Consider the following 19,099-nt stretch of genomic DNA (forward strand, 5'->3'; position numbering starts at 1 on the left):
CATGCCATCAAGGTAGTGCTCAAAATCCTAGAAGCTAGGCTTCAAAAGTACTTCAAAAGAGAACTTCCAGACATACAAGCTGGATTTAGAAAAGGTAGAGTAACCAGAGATCAAATTGCCAACACGAAATCCTGCTTTATTGACTATGCTAAAGCCTTTGACTGTGTGGATCACAAAAAACTGGAAAATTCTTAAAGAGATGGGAATACCAGACCACCTAAACTGCCTCTTGAGAAACCTGTATGCAGGTCAAGAAGCAACAGTTAGAACTGGACATGGGTGCTCACTTCCCCAGCACATATACTAAAATTGGAACAATACAGAGATTATTAGCATGGCCCCTGCACAAGGATGACATGCAAATTCGCGAAGTGTTTCATATTTTTAAATAAATTAACAAAAATCAGTAAAATAGACAAACAACTAGGTCCTACTGTGTAGCACAGGGAACAATATTCAATATACTGTAATAAACCATAATGGAAAGATTGCAAAAATGAAAATGTAAATATATATATAAAAAAAGAACTGGATATGGAACAACAGACTGGTTCAAAATTAAGAAAGGAGTATGTCAAGGCTATATATTGTCACCCTGATTATTTAACTTATATGCAGAGTACATCATGCAGAATGCCAGACTGGATGAAGAACAAGCTGGAATCAAGATTGCCAAGAGGAATAGCAATAACCTCAGGTATGTAGATGAAATCACCCTTATGACAGAAAGCGAAGAACAACTAAAGAGCCTCTTGATGAAAGTGAAAGAGGAGAGTGAAAAAGCTGGTTTAAAACTCAACATTCAAAAAATGAAGGTCATGGCATCTGGTTGCTTCACTTCATGGCAAATAGATGGGCAAAAAATGAGAACAGTGATAGACTTTATTTTCACTGCAGACGTTGACTGCAGCCAGGAAATTAAAAGATGGTTGCTCCTTGGAAGAAAAGCTATGACCAATCTAGACAGCATATTAAAAAGCAGAGACATTACTTTGCTGACAAAGTTTTGTCTAGTTTAAGCTATGGTTTTTCCAGTAGTTATGTATGGGTATGAGAGTTGGACCATAAAGAAAGCTAAGTGCTGAAGAATTGATGCTTTTGAACTGTGGTGTTGGAGAAGACCCTTGTGAGTCCCTTGGATTGCAAGGAGATCAAACCAGTCAATCCTAAAGGAAATCAGTCCTGAATATTCATTGGAAGGACTGATATTGATGCTGAAGCTCCAATACTTTGGCCACCTGATATGAAGAGCTGACTCATTAGAAAAGACACTGATGCTAGAAAGACTGAGGGCAAGAGGAGAACGGGTGACAGAGGATGAGATGGCTGAATGGCATTATGGACTCAGTGGACATGCGTTTGAGCAAATTCTGGGAGATAGTGAAGGACAAGGAAACCTGGTGTGCTGCAGCCCATGGGGTCACAAAGAGTTGGACATGACTGAACAACATCAATGTAGGGCATATATGAGAAAATGGAAAATTCATAAGGAAAGAGTATTTTTAAAAAAGACCATCTCTGGGAAAAACAAAAATGATATTTTCTTAATATAATGGAATTTCTTTCTGGTTCCTTTTTGAGTCTGCCTCATTCTTTTTCAGCTCCTTTCTCTCTCACCAACATAATCATGTTGCCCTAAGTGCCTTTCCTATTTCCACCCTGTGTCTGTGAGATCCATAGACTGTAGCCCGCCAGGCTCCTCTGACCACGGGATTTCCCAGGCAAGAATTCTGGAGGAGGCTGCCACTTCCTACTCCAGGTGGTCTCCCCCTGCCCCCCAGGGATCAAACCCTTGTCTCTTGCATCGCCTATGTTGGCAGGTGGATTCTTTACCCCACTGTGTCACCTGGCTCTATATACCCCATTCTTTAGAAGTCTGTTAGAACAACGTTCCAGTAGGCAGTCAGTCATATGTTTACTGAACAGCTATTTCTTGCCCAGCACCAGGAATTTTAAAGTAACTTTTAACACATTTATCTGATAGTCAAAGGCAGTTGATTTCAAGGCATCCTAGCAAGCCAGGCTAGTGGATAACAGTTTACATTTATATTATGTGTAACTCTAAATGGTCAAACTCAGAAAAAGCTTATTTTGAAATATAGTATTTGATATTTATCAAAATAGAGTTTAAAATCATAAGCCCAATGATAAGCACTATAAATTAATTTCTAAAAGTTCTATGCAATTTTATTTTTTCACATCACTGTGGATATCAGACACTTTGGGAAGAGAATAATGAATTATGATGCTATCAAAACTTCTTTCATCGTGGCCAACTTAGGAATTGAAGAATTTTATCAGTTTGGAATATTCTTATTGATATTTAAGATCCAGAGACTTTTCAACAAATGTTAAGTCTAAGGAGATGTCTGACAATGATTTGAAATTATAAAGAGTCACTAGTTTCTCAGAAATATTATAGAATTTATGGAGTGTTACTGCCAACTGTGACTTGTATAATTTGTTCAAATTTATACATGTCGGGAACCACCTGAGCTCACTGTATTATGTAACATTGCAAAATACAGATGGTTAGAGATATAATAATTAGGGTTCCTTTCCTCTTGCTGAGCTTTTATATAGCAGATTTTCTTTAAAACTAAATGTTATAAAACCCCCTCTCTGAAGTCAATCGAATAACATGAATAAACATGACTCTATGAAATATTTCATTTAATCAAACTATTAAATATGTGCTCTCTTATGTACTTATCTACTCTCTTATCATCAGCTTTTAAAATAAAGACATGCTCACAATATCCATATTAAATGGGGAAGAATTAAAACTACAATTGATATCAATTATATATGAAAGAATTTCTAAAGATAAAAGTCTAGAAACATTTCAAATTAAGTATTTATAGGTAGATAGAGGTATAATTGGGGGCTTCCCAGATAGCTCAGAATCCACCTGCAAGGCAAGAGACCCCGGTTTGATTCCTGGGTCAGGAAGCTCCCCTAGAGAAAGGATAGCTACCCACTCCAGTATTCTTGGGGAAACTTGGTGGCTTAGATGGTAAAAAATCTGTCTGCAATGTGGGAGACCTGCTTTGGATCCCTGGGTTGGGAAGATCCCCTGGAGGAGGGCATGGCAACCCACTCTAGTATCCTTGCCTGGAGAATCCCCATGGACAGAGGAGCCTGGCAGGCTGTAGTCCATGGGGTCGCAAAGAGTCAGACATGACTGAGTGAGGAAGCACACACACAGAGGTACAATTACAGATGTCTTCCAGTCATTTTTTAAACTAACATTTTCCAAATTGTCTTTGATTTACTAATTATCTTCACAACTAGAAAGACGTAAGTTATTTAAGCAAAAAGAAAAAAAAAAAGGCTTCCCAGGTCATGCTAGTGGTAAAGAATCTTCCTGCCAGTGCAAGGAACAAAAGAGGCATGGGTTCAATCCCTGGACCGGGAAGATCCCCTGGAGGAGGGCACAGCAACCCACTCCAGTATTCTTGCCTAGAGGTTCCCATGGACAGAGGAGCCCGGTGGGCTACGCTACACATGGTCACACAGAGTCAGACGCTACTAAGTGACTTAGCACACAAACGAAAAGCACTTTCTTGAAGAAAGTGTTCTGATTTAATGGAATAACATCAGTGAAACATGAGCACTTAGGCATGGTCATAAAACCTTCAAATAGCTAACACCCGGTAGACATGAATGGAAAAACAATACTCTGAAACACTCAGTTAAGATATTTGGAGGACAATAGAATAAGAGATACCTAATGATGCCCAGGGCTTCCCTGGTGGCTCAGAGGGTAAAGCGTCTGCCTGCAATGCAGGAGACCTGGGTCTGATCCCTGGGTTGGGAAGATCCCCTGGAGAAGGAAATGGCAACCCACTCCAGTATTCTTGCCTGGAGAACCCCATGGGCAGAGGAACCTGGTGGGCTACAGTCCATGGGGTCTCAAAGAGTCGGACACAACTGAGCGATTTCATTCACTTTAATGATGCCCATCCACCATCAATAGCTTTAAATATACCAGATGAACAAATAAGGCATGATTAGAGGGTGACCCATTTAAAGGTAACCCCAAGTAATTCAACGACACTTTGAATTTGACACTTAAGAACTTCATAAATAAACTTCAGTGTACTACAATTTGAACTAGCTACCCAGATCCACCGACCCCTACCCTTACACAGCCAACTAGACCCAAAGTCAACTTTTCTCAATCTGCCAACCTCCACATCTGATCAGTCAATAATCTATCAATTCCATCTCTGGCAGACTCCTTCATAAGGTACATCTGAATTCTTATGATGCCTGAAACCTGAATATATCTTATAAAGTGTTGCATTTTTGATACAATGTTTATATTTTCTGATACAAGCTTTGATATTCATGCTGTATGTTACAATCAATAGCATCTTGGTATCAATGAAATGCAATACGTATATATGCATATTTTTACATATATATATATATACACTTAGAACAATAATATTTTATTATATATTACCTTGAATATTTGTTTTCCAATTTACTGAATAATAAATGTTTTCTTCTAACTTTTAATAACTATTGTTGGACCTCACTGTTTGTGTCCAACAATAGTTGGTCCACTGTTCTTTCCAATGCTCTGTCATATTTTTGCTTCTAATTAAGTGGAAGTTGGTCCCTCTTGGAGCAAAACCATACACTAGACTCCAAGGAAAGGTGGATAGTGATGACATAAGGACAAACGTAATTTAGGCATATCTATCTTTTTATTAAACACTATTAAATTTCTATCACCTCACAGAGGATTATCAATTTATGTGTGGCTTTTGTTGATCTTTCTTGGCTTTTATTGCTTTAAATTGGGAGCAGTTTGGGGCTAATCAGGATCTACAGGAATCGATATAAGAAATCTGTGTCTTAAGAAGTCCATGGGTGGGTCTTTAGAAATGACCTTGTTGGATCATATAGTATTTTAAAGCTGTTAAGTAGCTGTATTTCATGACCTCACTAAGTTTCACCACAATTCTATGAACCTATGACTTTGGGAAAAAAAATTAAAAGTAACATATTTTTCTCTTTTTATTGAAGTTTTATACTTAAAAGCTTATAAAAAAGCTTTTATACTTAAAAAAGTGTTATTCTCAATCTTCATACATGGTTACTTAATAAAAGAAACATGATCTAAGATTAACAAATATCTATTAATTTAGATATAATTTGGGGCAGATGGTTTCCAATTGTCACTGCATGTAGCCAAGACAGCAGAGTCCAGTAGCTAAGAGTGGGATCTTAGATTGCCTCACTTAGCAGTTGTGTGACTTTCAACTTATCTATCCTCTCTGCTTCATTTTCATTCTTTGTAGGATAGCGATAAGATAAACCATGGTATTTTGTGACAGTTATATGAGATAATCTAGTAACAACAAAATACTTACCACTGCCTGTAAGAATTCAATTAATCTTTGCTATACTACTATTATACTATCAATACTATTATTATCCAGCAATGTTATAAAGTAGGCTCAATTATCAGGTAATAATATTCCCTGAATCAGTAGCAGCATATACTATTTGCAACAAATACATCGAGAATGTTTGTCTTAAAATACAAATTCTTTGGAGGCTTTTGGAATGGTAAAGGGTGTTTCCCATACCACACTGTATTGGAGAAATGTGGTCAATGGTGAAGTGGCCACAAATGCATGAAGCATTAAAATTAAAGTTCTTGCTTACATTTTTACTTTGTTAAAACCAATTCAAGAAAGCTGGAGCATGTACTTCTATCTTGGAGCCTGGAAGTATTAATACATTAAAGGATAATGAGAGGCCCAAAGGAAAGACACCTGGTTTTGTTGCTTCTTTCAGCATCCCTAAGCTTATTTAACCAGAAATTCTTCTATCACAGAACTCCTATTAACTTCTTGATTTACATACTCTCTAAGCCACTACTCTCTGGTGTCCTGACAAGAACCCTGTGAATAATGTAAAAAGGGAAGTGGACCAGGTATAGAAAAGAAAAAAAAAAATAAAATTGCAGACATGGTACCAAGGAGGACTTCTATTCCTTCCGGGCACTGTGAAAGAAAAGAAGCAGGACAAACTGGCCTTTGAATGTCACAAGAGGCCAACCTGAGCACCAAGGAGGTGGACTGGGCAGGTGGGAGCAACGTCACTTCCATTTAACACTGCGAGCTTGGGGTGATGAGGTTGTTGACTTCCTCTTTTTCTTTTCCCTAAAATACAGATTTTCATGTACAGTGATATTCTCTCATATTGGCATCTCAGATGCTTATATAGTCCAAATTTGACATGACCTATAGTTCTATACAGTTTCCTTGGTGACTCAGATGGTAAAGAATCCACCTGCAATGAGGGAGACTGGAGTTCGATCTCAGGGTCGGGGAAGATCCCCTGGAGAAGGGGATGGCTACCCACTCCAGTATTCTTACCTGGAAAATTCCATGGACAGAGGAGCTTAGCAGGCTATGTGTTTTATGTAGTCCCTCTGACCAACAACTTGAGGCATTCAGCATAGACCCCAGGGGGCCAAACTATCATCTATTAATGCATATGAATCACTCAGTTGTGGCTAAGTAGTTTGTCTCACAGCAACCCTGCAAAGATGGAATTGTTATGCCCAGTTCTCTGATAAGATGAAGTTACAGACAGATGACATAACTTGCTCAGGTTCACTGGTCTGGCAGGTAGAAGAGCCAAGGTTCACACTTGGCCTTTCCTGGGTGCACATTATTTAAAAGCATTCATTTGCAGGGGGTAGAATGTGGAAGTTGGGGCAAAAAATGTTGATGATGGTTATTTCTACTCATCCCACTTCACTTATTCAGAGGTGAGGAAGCTCTGGTTAAATGACTTACTTTTCATTTGAAAATATCAAACCAGACTCTGACTGAGGGACTGTGTCAAATATTACCCTTACATGGTAATTAATTTTTTATTTTCAGTCCTCAAATTGAAAAATATATTTGAGCTTTTAATATTTGTTTTCTCCTACTTATTAAAATTTTGTTCTGAAGAATTACAGATACAAAGAAAACTTCAAAATGAATAAAATCCTTATTTCTTCAGATTGGAGTTGGCAAATTGTGATTGGAGAACCCAATCTGGCTCACTGCCTGATTTTGTAAATCAAGTTTTATTGATACGCAGTTACACCAACTCATTTACACATTATCTGTGGTTGTTTCATGAGACAACAGTAGAACTGATTGGTTGTGATGCAGACCAGAGGACATACATGGCCAAAAATATTTACTCTGGCCTGTAGGGACAAGTTTGCCAATGTCTGCTCCAGATTTCTGATTTTTCATACTGGGAACAAAACCAGACTTTCATAAACCTTTGTCCTTGAGATCACTTTTTACAACCTTCAGACAATTACATTTAACTAGGTTCCATGTTTCCACAGGCTCATATTAAATGTAGATAATAAGAAAAAAATGCCTACAATAATTTTTTACTGTATTCACTGAAGGTGTTTTGTTGAGGAGGTTAACCTCATTGCAGTGCTCCCTGTGAGAACAATGTACATAGTTGGAGCAAAAGAACAGATTTTTTTTTTGCTCTTGAGAAATTAATTAGCATTAATAGCATGGCCACTTCAAATCTTGTAAATAACTTTTCTCTTTCCTTTAGAAGCTAGAAATTTGTAAGCTAAAACTGCAATCTTCTAACTTACATTCTTGAGTACCCCTTTCAGCTTTATAAATATATCCTGGGCTTCATTTTAGCTCTCTATTGTCATTTCCTTTTTTTTTTTTTTTTCCATTTCTATTCACTTTATGTCACTGGGACATATCATTATTTTAGCCATACCTCACCTTTTTTTAAATTAATATTTGTCATAAATAATGAGAGTACTGAAAGTGTTAGTCACTCAGTCTTGTCCAACTCTGTGTGACTCCATGGACTGCAGTCCACCAGGCTTTTCTGTCCATGGAATTAATTCTCCAGGCAACAATTCTGAAGTGGATTTCCATTTCCTTCTCCAGAGGATCTTCCCAACCTCAGGTCACCCTCATGGTAGGAAGATTCTTTACCATCTGAGCCACCAGGAAAAAGTCCTGAAGACAAGAGGCTGGCTCCTTTTGCTCCTGTCACAGGAATCTATTCCTATGACTGCATCATGCCCTATGCCAGGGTTCAGTTTAAACAGATCGCCAGTCCAGGTCTGATGCATGAGATAGGGTGCTCAGGGCAGGTACACTGGGATGACCCAGAGGGAGGGGATGGGGAAGAGGGCTCAGGATGGGGAACACATGTACACCCATGGCTGATTCATGTCAATGTATGGCTAAACCACTACAATATTGTAAAGTAATCAGCCTTCAAATAAAATAAATAAATTTAAATTAAAAATAAATTTTAAAAATAAACTTTTAGAAGAGAAAATAATCTGACCTCACAAAGACCTCAGCTGAAAATTTCTGCAGCTCTGTCTTGAGGAGAAAGAGAACCACATTCCCTTGCTTAGTTAGAACATCTCCTAAAGTATGGCCATCTCGTCCTCATAGTTTCAAGGATTTTTATACAGATATCCAGTGAGATTTAGGGCAGGGTCCATGCAGTAATGGCAGCTTTATATGACAACACCACAGAAGGTGGAATGGGGGGATGATACCAATACAGGAATATATTGATGCTCCTAAAATCCGAATAGAGTAGGACACGGGCAGATGTTCAGGTCACCTCTTCATCTTATTGACAAATAAAATACTGGTGCTGACCACTCTACCCTGCTGCTGGCTTCCTGGGCAACCCAAGGCATTGAGAAAATGCTATCAAATGCCTCAGAGAGACCATGTGGGAAAAACTTCAACTTTGCTGAGATGTAAGTAACCAGTACAGCTGAACTTCATTCTGAAAGTCTCACTAAGGTGTAGGAACACACTGATACTAGTTTTTATTTTTCCACTATACCTCCCTGGGAATTATTTCTATGAAAGGTTTTTCTACATGAAGCAAAACTGAGTTCATTTGTAATTCAATATTGGAGAAAAGCAACTAACTCACCCAGTCCCATCTCCCACTGGTATATCATAATGGAAAGGTGAAGAATTAGGGAAGCAAATACATAGTTCAAACCAAAGAAGCATTGTGCATACTTCATCACTTTAAGAAATAAAATAGTTTCTTGCTGCACCCACATTCTTCTGCACAAACCCTTCTGAATACTTCCAGATGGAAGTCTGTTTTTAAATTCTAATTTTTTTTTTAGAAAAGTCATTTTCTACTTCATTCATAAGAAGTGGCAAGTCATAAGATTAAATAATACCTGGATCTTTATCATTTTCCTTCAGTCTGATCTTTAAACATGAACATAAAATTGCTATGGTTACACATAGTTGGCATTCAGTAATTAGAAAAGCATCAAGCTTACAAGTTACCACGAGTTTTAGGGTGAGGAATATCTACTTCACAGCTCCTTCTTAAAGTGCTGCTTCCTCATTCACCACTGAAATTACTCAAGGCTCAAATCCAGCTTCCTTCTAGCTGTTCACACAAAAATAGTGTTCATCCAACTGTCTCTTTGCAGCCAAGATTTTAGGTTTCTTCAGAAGAAAGCCTGAATTAAAGTTAAAACACCCTTCATTCAGCTATTTTTTAAATGATAATGCACCATTACCACAGAAGTTACAAGATAATGCCACATTAATCAACATTACACAAACATCTTAGAAGCCTGCTGTTCCCATGATAGTCTAATATGACCTCAAGGAACATCTAATAAAGATGGAACACGCTGACAAAAGGCATCCATAAACCAGAAGGCGCAAGAAGCACTGGAAGTGCTTTACGACACAGCCAGAGGGGCTTCTTAGTGCAAACTTGCAGAAGATACTACAGATGGGAGTGTTAAGGATACATGGTATGCCCATTACAGAATCTCCATTTTCTTACTAATAATCAAAAGAAATGACCTTAATGCAGTAAGTGAGGAACAGTATTTTGCCTGGATAATTGAAATCATTCCAGCAAGAATTTTGTCACTGATCTCAAAAAGTTAAACATGGTTTGAAAAGTTAGTTAGGGAAAACACAACTCTTAAGTTTAATATATATATGACTATTGTATAAAAATTTGACGTTCCATAGAACACCAAAAACTTGACATTCTATGCTTTCCATAATACATTTCTATGCAAATTTGGGATATTTGAAGATACATAGAACACTAAAACACCATTATTAAAAACCAGAAGTTGAGGGAGTATAGTGTTTAATTACTACATATCATCAATATAAATTAAATGTTTTTCAGATTCTAATGCCCCTGAAATCAAGCTGGGTTTTAAAAGTGAAGTCATGTTATAATTGCATTGGCAGCTTGCTACATTAAACAATGGTATAATGTAACTGATGGTGTCTTAGAACCATACAATATAAGCCTTTTCTGTAAGGTTAACTTTAATTTGTTGATTTTAAAAAATGTTCAAAGATCACATTGCAAATGAAACAATGCTATGAAGTACTGAAAATATACTTTTTTTTACTGGTGTCAAATAGGGGTATCACTACATGTTGTCCTCACTAATTTTCAAAGAAAAATATTAAATGTGACTCATTTGTTTTTCCTTAAATTCTTTTCCTTAAGGGAAATACGTTTGTGAACACAGTCATCCTGTGACATGGTTTGAAATTCTCTCATAATGCTGACCTCTTCCTTTGATACGCTCTACATAGAATATGTGAAAGAATGTGGTATACAAATGTTGCTTACATATGTTAAAGTGGAACCATCTCCCTTATTTTTGGTTGCTATTATTTTATGCAGAAAATTATTAAAGTTTTTGGCAAATTGTTTCCAAGAAAGTTTATTGGAAAAGATTCTTGATGATCTAATTGGCAAACCCTTACTGAGTACACAGTCAACTAAATCCATTAAGTTCTGTATCTATGGTCTAATGTTAAATCATGACTTTCCTGGGGCAGTTAGTATATTAGATCTAAATTCAGAACTTCCTCTTTTGTCTTGTTAATTGACAAGTTGATAGATTTAGCCTGTTACTCTAGTTTGATATATGCAACTTTTCTAAATGGTGTATCATTTGTTCCAGTGTGCTTCCAAACACACTGACCTTTCTGTCCCTTCACCTCCTTACTTTCTGTGATCTTGTCCTTCATCCTAATAGATCATTGTCTCAACCATCACTCCCCATAACCTAGAAGTGGAATTCTATATAGTACTATCAGGTTCAAGCATCTTGCTTTCTAACCACCACCTCCTACTCCGTCTAATACCTTAGCTACAATAATCACTCCTTTAGACAACACTGGACACAGTTTATCACTCCCTCTCTATTGAGAACTCTCCTTTCCTGGGTTTAGGAGTGCCACACTCTCATACATTTCTTCTTTCCTCTTTAGCTAGCTCAACTCAAAGTCTTTGCTGGTTTATTCTAACGAATCTAGTTGTGGAGGAACCCAGCTTAGTTCTTGGAATCAATCTATTGTCTACCTCCTCTTACTCATTTAGCGATGCCACAAATCTTATGGTATCATGAGAATCTCAAGAATCATCATGACTCCCAAAAGATATCTCCCCTGAACTTAAAAATCTCAGAACAGACTTTTCTGGTGGCTCAGTGGTAAAGATTCTACCTGCCAATGCAGGAGACACAGGTTTAATCCTTGATCCAGGAAGAGCCCACATGCCTTGGAGCAACGAAGCCTGTGCATCACAACTAGAGAGCCTGTGCTCCAGAGCCTGGGAGCCATGACTACTAAAGCTTACATGCCTCCAGCTGGTGCTCTGCAACAGGAGAAGCCACTGCGCTAAGCCCCTGCATCACACCTGGAGAGCAGCTCCCACTCGTTGCCACTAGAGAAAAACCTGTGCAGTAATGAAGACCTAGGACAGCCAACAGTTAGTAAACAAATAAAATTACTTTAAAAAAAATCTCCACTTGACATCTCCGCTTGAACTCATCTAATAGGATAACACATTCCATATTCTATTTTCAATATTCTTGCCCCTCCTCCCATTTTCTTAGCTCAGTCTTTCTCACCTCAGTAAATGGACAATACAACTTTCAGTTAATCAGGCCAAAAATTCTTACACTTCTCTTCTACTCTTTCTCTCATAACCACATCCAAATTATCCAGAAATCTTATTCATTCTTCCATAAAAAAATTACTCTGAAACTGCTAGTTAAAACTCCAATGAAATTCTCCTATACATATATTGCAATTACTAAAATTAAAAGACTGATAACATATTACAAGCATACACAGTAACTGGAAATACATTGCTGGGTGGTCACACAGAGTCGGACACGACTGAGCAACTAATGCTTCCTTACTTACCCTGTGTATAAGCTATTATATTCCTACTATTTACCCAAGAGAAAGAAAAACATGCCCACAAAATAATCATACAAGATTTCTAGCAGCTTTATTCACAGTAAATACAAACTATGAACACACTAAAATGTCCACCAACAGGAGGACGAATAAACAAATCGTGGCCTATCCATGCAATGGAATAACACTCATCAATAAAAAGGCAGAAGCACTAGTATCCATAAAAATATAGCTGCACCTCAGAAACACGATGCTGAAAGCAGCAGCCAGATATGTGAGCATTCAGTGCATCATCCCCCTCACACACATGCACACATAAGATGGGCAAAACTAACCTATAGAAAAAGAAACCATGACAGTGGTTGCTTGTGGCAATGTGGGGATTCACAGGAAAGGGCAGTGGGGGCCCCTACAGCAAGGCAGTCGTGGTAATCTCCTGCAACTGTACTGGGTTATTATTCCCATGAATGTATAGACTCAACAAAACTTACCAAATAATGCAGTTAAGATAGAGGCACTACATTGGTTTAAATTTTACCTCAAAAACAAACCCGCAGATATTGAAAGCGATCATAATTACTACTACCAGAACCTCTAGACTGAACTACTGCAGTTGGTCTCTGCGGATCTACTCCATGCTTCCTACTATGTTTTCTATCTATGAGCCAGAATCATACCCTTTCTGAAACAAGCAAAATCATGGAGCAGCCATACTCCAAACCCTCCCTTGACTCTACCACTCAGGAGTAAAGCCAACATCCCTTCCTGATTGATGAGGTTCTGCAAATTATGATCCCACCTCATAGCTCCCTGATCTCACATCTGACTGCTCCCCATTACATCTAGCCACACTTGATGCTGCTTGTCTTTGCCCTTTCTTCTCCTTCCCCACATGCCAGAGTAGTTTCCCTTTAGCTGTGCAATTTTTACCATGTGTCAATTACTCCAGGAGGTCCTACTTGACCTCTGTACATAATATTGTAAGTCCTCATCACTTCCTATCCCACTCCCTACAGTTTTTCATAGAACCTATCACTAATATGCCATGTGGTTTATTTGTTTACTTTGGGTTTTTCTGAGCCTCCCATGCCACATTTTAATGTAAAACTTTATGGAGGCGATGACATTTTAGCATTTTGTTCATTCACTGTTATATTCCAAAGCTTAAAATAGTAGCTGACATATAGAAGGTACACAGTAAATATGAATTAATGTATAAGTGAGTGAATGGATAAATCCATAACTCTGATTGCTCTCTGTCCAATGTCTTCATTCTATTGTTAAAATGTTGAGATAGATGGAGATGCAGGAAAGGACAGTCACAGAGCTGATCATCAGAGAAATTTCTCCTAATTAGAATAATTAACATTGGTTTTGGATTTATTTGCCAAGCTTCACTCATTCTGCCTTTCCTAGTATAACAAAATCAATGCTATAAGTTTTTATCAAAATCCGATTTTTACTGTAGTAAAACATACAAAGTCAAAGCATTTGTCAATTCTGTGTTGACATCATTCAGTTCAGTTGCTCAGTCATGTCCAGCTCTTTGTGACCCCAGGAACTGCAGCACACCAGGCTTCCCTATCACCAACTTCTAGAACTTGCTCAAACTCATGCCCATCAAGTCAGTGATGCTATCCAACAATTTCATCCTCTGTTGTCCCCTTCTCCTCCTGCCCTCAATCTTTCCCATCATCAGGGTCTTTTTCAGTGAGGCAGATAAGTGAATTTTTCTCAGGATCTTTTAGATACAAACTACAAGTGGTCTCATTTGGTCTTTAATTAAAGCACATTGCAATAAAAGGTACATAAATTTCCTCAACAACTATAACAACACCACCACCACAAACTCTTAAAGAAGAAAAAAAAATTTTTTTTCAAATAGTTTTCAACCTTTCCACTCATTCCAGGGTGTCATAGGATTAATGGACTGCTAACAGAAACCACCAATTACTCAATCATGTTAACGTGTGTCAAGGTAACTCTATATTAGATAGTAGGGAACTTAATATGGAATCTTGATTTAAGTAAATCTCTTTAACATTATCAAGGAGGACAGTATATTTGTTATTAAAGCTCAAAAGCATGTGCCATTAGATATGCATATAACATGGGTTCTAGTGTCACATATTTCTCCCAGTAGTGAGTTTAATGTGATGGTTGAACGCAAGCTAACTGGGTTCCAATTTCTTTACTATGCTTTCCTAACTGTCGGATCTTGGGCAAGTTACTTAACTTTCCTCTGCCTTAGTTTCCTCATTCGTAAAATATAGATAAAATAATACCTTCCTCATAGATTGTGGAGATCACACAATGAGATACTGAATCTAAAGTGTTCAATAATGTTTGCTATTACTATCATATGTGATTGTAAAGGAGGCAGCACATTTATGTTTTCTATCCCCCATTGCAATCTGATAACTTGGCTATAAAAATGCCAAAGTAAGAAAACAATAAATGCTATGATATTACTATATAAGTTAAATACCTCTTCATGTGATTGGGTTTACACTTGTGTTGAATATTTGATTGTCAATTTTAACACTGGAGAGATCTGACTGTGAGCACATGAAATCCTTCTCTTCAGTAAGTACCACTGTGAAGTCGCTCAGTCGTGTCCGACTCTTTGTGACCCCATGGACTGTAGCCCACCAGTCTCCTCTGTCCATGGGATTTTCCAGGCAAGAGTACTGGAGTGGGTTGCCATTTCCTTCTCCAGAGGATCTTCCCAACCCAGGGATCGAACCCAGGTCTCCTGCATTGCAGGCAGACGCTTCACCATCTGAGCCACCAGAGAAGTACCATTACTACCTTGTAATACAGAGGTTCCCGTGCCTCTCCAGAGAGCAGAGTCAAGTCTCTTCCACATTCCTTTCTCTGGCCAACCTTTCTGGGCAGACTATAGTCTTGACTAGCATCTTGGTGATCTCTGTCTGTCAGCCACAATGCCAGAGAACCTCTGATGCATAGTAGGCTCTTATCTCTGCAGGGATAATCATCACTGTTAACGTAAAAACACCGATGCTACCATCATCCTCTTCTAATTAAATTGGGACTCCTTTGCTGTCTGCAGTGGCTCTGTTTGAGTCCCTACTCCCTCAGTAAAGTGCAGATCTCTACCAGTTAGACCCAGAGTTAATGGGCAAACAGACCTGAGCCACAAGAGCCCTTCTGGGGAAAAAATGTTCCACCACTGTGTTAGGATTAAGCAGGTTTGTGTGGATTCATACCCAGAAAGTAAGTGTGTGTGTGTGTGTGTGTGTGTGTGTGTGTGAAAGTGTGTGTGTGTGTGTGTGTGTGAAAGTGTGTGTGTGTGTGTGTGTGTGTGTGTGTGTGTGTGTGTGTGTGTGTGTGTGTGTGTGTGGGTGTGTGTGTGTGTGGGTGGCCTATGTCTTATTCTGGGTCACTGTACCTGTATGTCCATACAGCTCTATGCCTCTGCTGAGTAGGTCAGACTTCATTCTTTATAGGCAGTGTTTCTCTCTCTGCAACCTCGCTTTCATCACAGGCCATAGGATATATGTTTGTATATACCCAAACTTCAACTGTGGACAGAAGTCATGCCTCCTCTGCCAGAAGCATCTCCATCAGTGCACCTAAATGGGTCTTGAGGAGGTAGAGTTGTTTAGCCCTACATGCTAGCTACATGTGTCACAGTTCAGGGCCATTCAGTTCTTTTTACAACAGAAAAAGTACTAATGGCATCCCTTGACTTGTATAGATCAATAGGCAATAATTAAAACTAAGCAAGAATAAAAAAATAAACTAATTGAGAACAGCATTTCACAGGTTGATCCTTAGTATGAGCACTACATTCATTCACAAAACTCCACTACTATATTTTCTTCCTTTTATTTTGATGCTTTTAAAAACCATTGCTTTATTTTTCTTAGCATTCATGTAATATGTATATTATATTCATATATATGTGTGTGAATTTTGGAAATTTAGAAAAAATATATATTCTAAAGAATAAAATGTAAAATAGTCATAATTCTCTAATCCACATATAATCACTGGAAAAAGATAGCTCATTCTTAATATGAAAACTTATAGAAGAATAAAAATGTGCATTCTTGATGAGGAAAAATTTTTCAAATGAGTGCTTAATTTTAATCTTGATAACACCAAAATATCATATCATCATTATCTCTGACAACAAAAAGAAGACTCCTGTAAAAACCGCAGGTCATGTGAAATGACCATATCAGAGTTTAAGCTTCATTAAAAAATTGTTAAAAAATTTTCCCATGAAGATGATGAATCTAAAGCTTAGGCAAGAAATGAAAGCATCCCTTCACTGCTGCATATCACTACATCTGAAGGAAAAGAGGAGAGCTAAAAGGTGAACAAAGTTACAGAGTTTAGGAATTCTAAAGAAAAGAAGAAAGAAGCTTAGGTTAACTTTTGCTTTATTACTTCATTATTCGCCATTTTAAAAATAAGGAAAAAATATTTTATGCCTCATAGAGACTATTGTTTTAAAATATAATGTAATGATTTCTATAATTCTAAGATTATTCCATTTATTAACAACAGCTGCCATTGAAACAAATTTGAAGTCATTATTAGAAAAATAATTCCAAGAATTACAAGGTCAGATATTCTTTAGCTCTATAATAACACTCCCCAGATAGTTTTAATTAGCTTATAATACTAAATATATTCATAGTAAAATGCTATGAAATATTAAATTAATAGACCTTAGAAGACAATGAGGGAGGGTGCAGCTTTTCAGACTGCACACGACTGCTCCATAGCTCACTCTTTCAATTAATTTTCTGGAAAAGTGAATGTGAACACGTATAAACTCTTCAAAACAAATACCACATATTGGTATATTTAGGAAAATCCTTTGGATTCACAATGTATTTTCATGTAATCAAACTGCAGTGCAGATTATATTACACAGCCGTACTTAAAGTGGGATGAGAAGCAATGACCAGTCGCCTCTCATTTAAGTCTGTCTAGATATCTGAATTAGTTCTGTCTAGATATCTGAATTAGTTCTGTTTCATGCATGAGCAATTTTGAGGACATACCCTTTACAGTGTTTTTTACTCTATGTATAAATAATATATTCTTCACCATTTTTCAAAGAGTACACATTTACAATTTTAGAATTAGAAATTTCAGTCCACCAGATTTCCAAACTACTATTTTCAGAGCACAGGATCATGTTTATTTATTTATTTTTTTAATTTTATTTTATTAGTTGGGGGCCAATTACTTCACAACATTTCAGTGGGTTTTGTCATTAATTGACATGAATCAGCCATAGAATTACATGTTTAATAATTGTTTCCGGCAATGTGAGGATTCTGCAGATAATCGATTGACAACAACAACAAAAAAGCGAAAACAAAAAATCCCTCCTTCCAAAAAGGATGTTTTGATCCCATGTTTAGACTAGCACTGTGTTAGATCTTTCATAAGAAAAACAAAAGCAACAGGATAGCCCTCCTTTCCAATGATCTAGAAAAGCAAGAGTTACATATTTGAAACAATCAGTGTTTATTAAGCAAGGACTGTTTAAATGCTCAATTACATTTTTTCTAGTTGCATTACAGGATTTTCTTAAAAGGAAGCAATCGATGTAATGGGGAAGAGTTATAAAAGGCTCTTTGAAGGGGCATAAGACATTCACAAAAGAGGACATGCTTCAGAGAATTGTCCAGTGCACCAAGTCGCATGCTTCATTTGAGCATCACTATGGATCAATACAAAGGAATATAAAGCAGAAACTTAAACCCACCAACTGACATAAGGAAGTGCCTTGGGTTGTAGGCACAATCTTCTCTCTTGGGACATCCTGCACCTCTCACAGAGTCTCCCCACCTCCAAACTGTCTTCCTTAGCCACCTCACATTAATCCACCTTTCAGACTGTATCACTTCCAGTTCCTAAGAAAGCCCAACACCTCCTGAAAGCTTCACTGCCAAACTCCTGGCCTTTCATTTCTGATAGGAGCTAGGGCCTGGAATGGGCTCAGAGATTTTCAAAATCAGGCACGAAGTTCTCAACCACGATGACTGGCACCAACCTTGGAGCTAGACTTCTTCATGGACAGTGGGATCCTGGAAGCCAACGCTCAGGTGACCCAGACGGCCTGTACCACTGAACTGGCAGCCCTCCCGTCTGTTGGGTTGGGTTTTTCTGATCCGGTACCGGACCAGCTCCATTCCTTGGGTTCTGACAGCTGGCTTCCTTCTCCCCTCGACCCTTCACCTCTTCTCTTGGGAGGGTCTGCCTGGTACATTTCAGGAAGCTGGATCCTGCACTAAGATGGTCAGTTCTCTTGGGACAATTTCGGTACCTCATTGCATCCTGAGTGCAGAATCATCCTCTGAACACTCCTCCTGCTTACTCCAGTATCTCGTTACTGTCGGCTTCTGAAAGTGGGGCTCAGGCAGGTGTACCCCACAGAACCTGTGCCAAGAACGTGGTGGCTGTCGGCTCTGTGGCCACGTCATTTTTCTTCAGTCCTCCCCCTGCCTTGATGGGTAGGGTCCCACCCCCACTTACCTGTCCACACTGGGTACCTGTGCTTAGGTCAGCTTGACTCACCATAAGCTGGCCACTTACTTTCTGAAACAGGCACCCATGACCACACCACTCAGGAAAGCTACTGCCCCAGGACACTGAGTCACATCTTAGGTCATATCCTATCTCATGTGCCCTCACCTCAGGGCACTTGTACACGTTTTAGCTCTATTGCAAAGAACTAAAAGGCAAGTTGGTTCTTAGTCCCAATGGAGTGAAGTGGATGGAAAGAAATGCTCTGTCAAAAAGCATACCACAAAATTCACAGAAATGATGACTCCCGA

At 38.2% G+C, this 19,099-nt stretch overlaps 1 non-coding gene across 1 annotated transcript; it reads left to right on the top strand.

Annotated features, from left to right (window-relative positions):
* Positions 1 to 279: 279 nt before the first annotated feature.
* On the top strand, positions 280 to 386 carry LOC136150984 (U6 spliceosomal RNA). The gene has a single exon (XR_010659972.1). It is a non-coding gene; the product is annotated as a U6 spliceosomal RNA (small nuclear RNA).
* Positions 387 to 19,099: the final 18,713 nt, after the last annotated feature.

The sequence above is a fragment of the Muntiacus reevesi genome, chromosome 19 (genome assembly GCF_963930625.1).
Source record: "Muntiacus reevesi chromosome 19, mMunRee1.1, whole genome shotgun sequence".
NCBI classification, from domain to species: domain Eukaryota; kingdom Metazoa; phylum Chordata; class Mammalia; order Artiodactyla; family Cervidae; genus Muntiacus; species Muntiacus reevesi.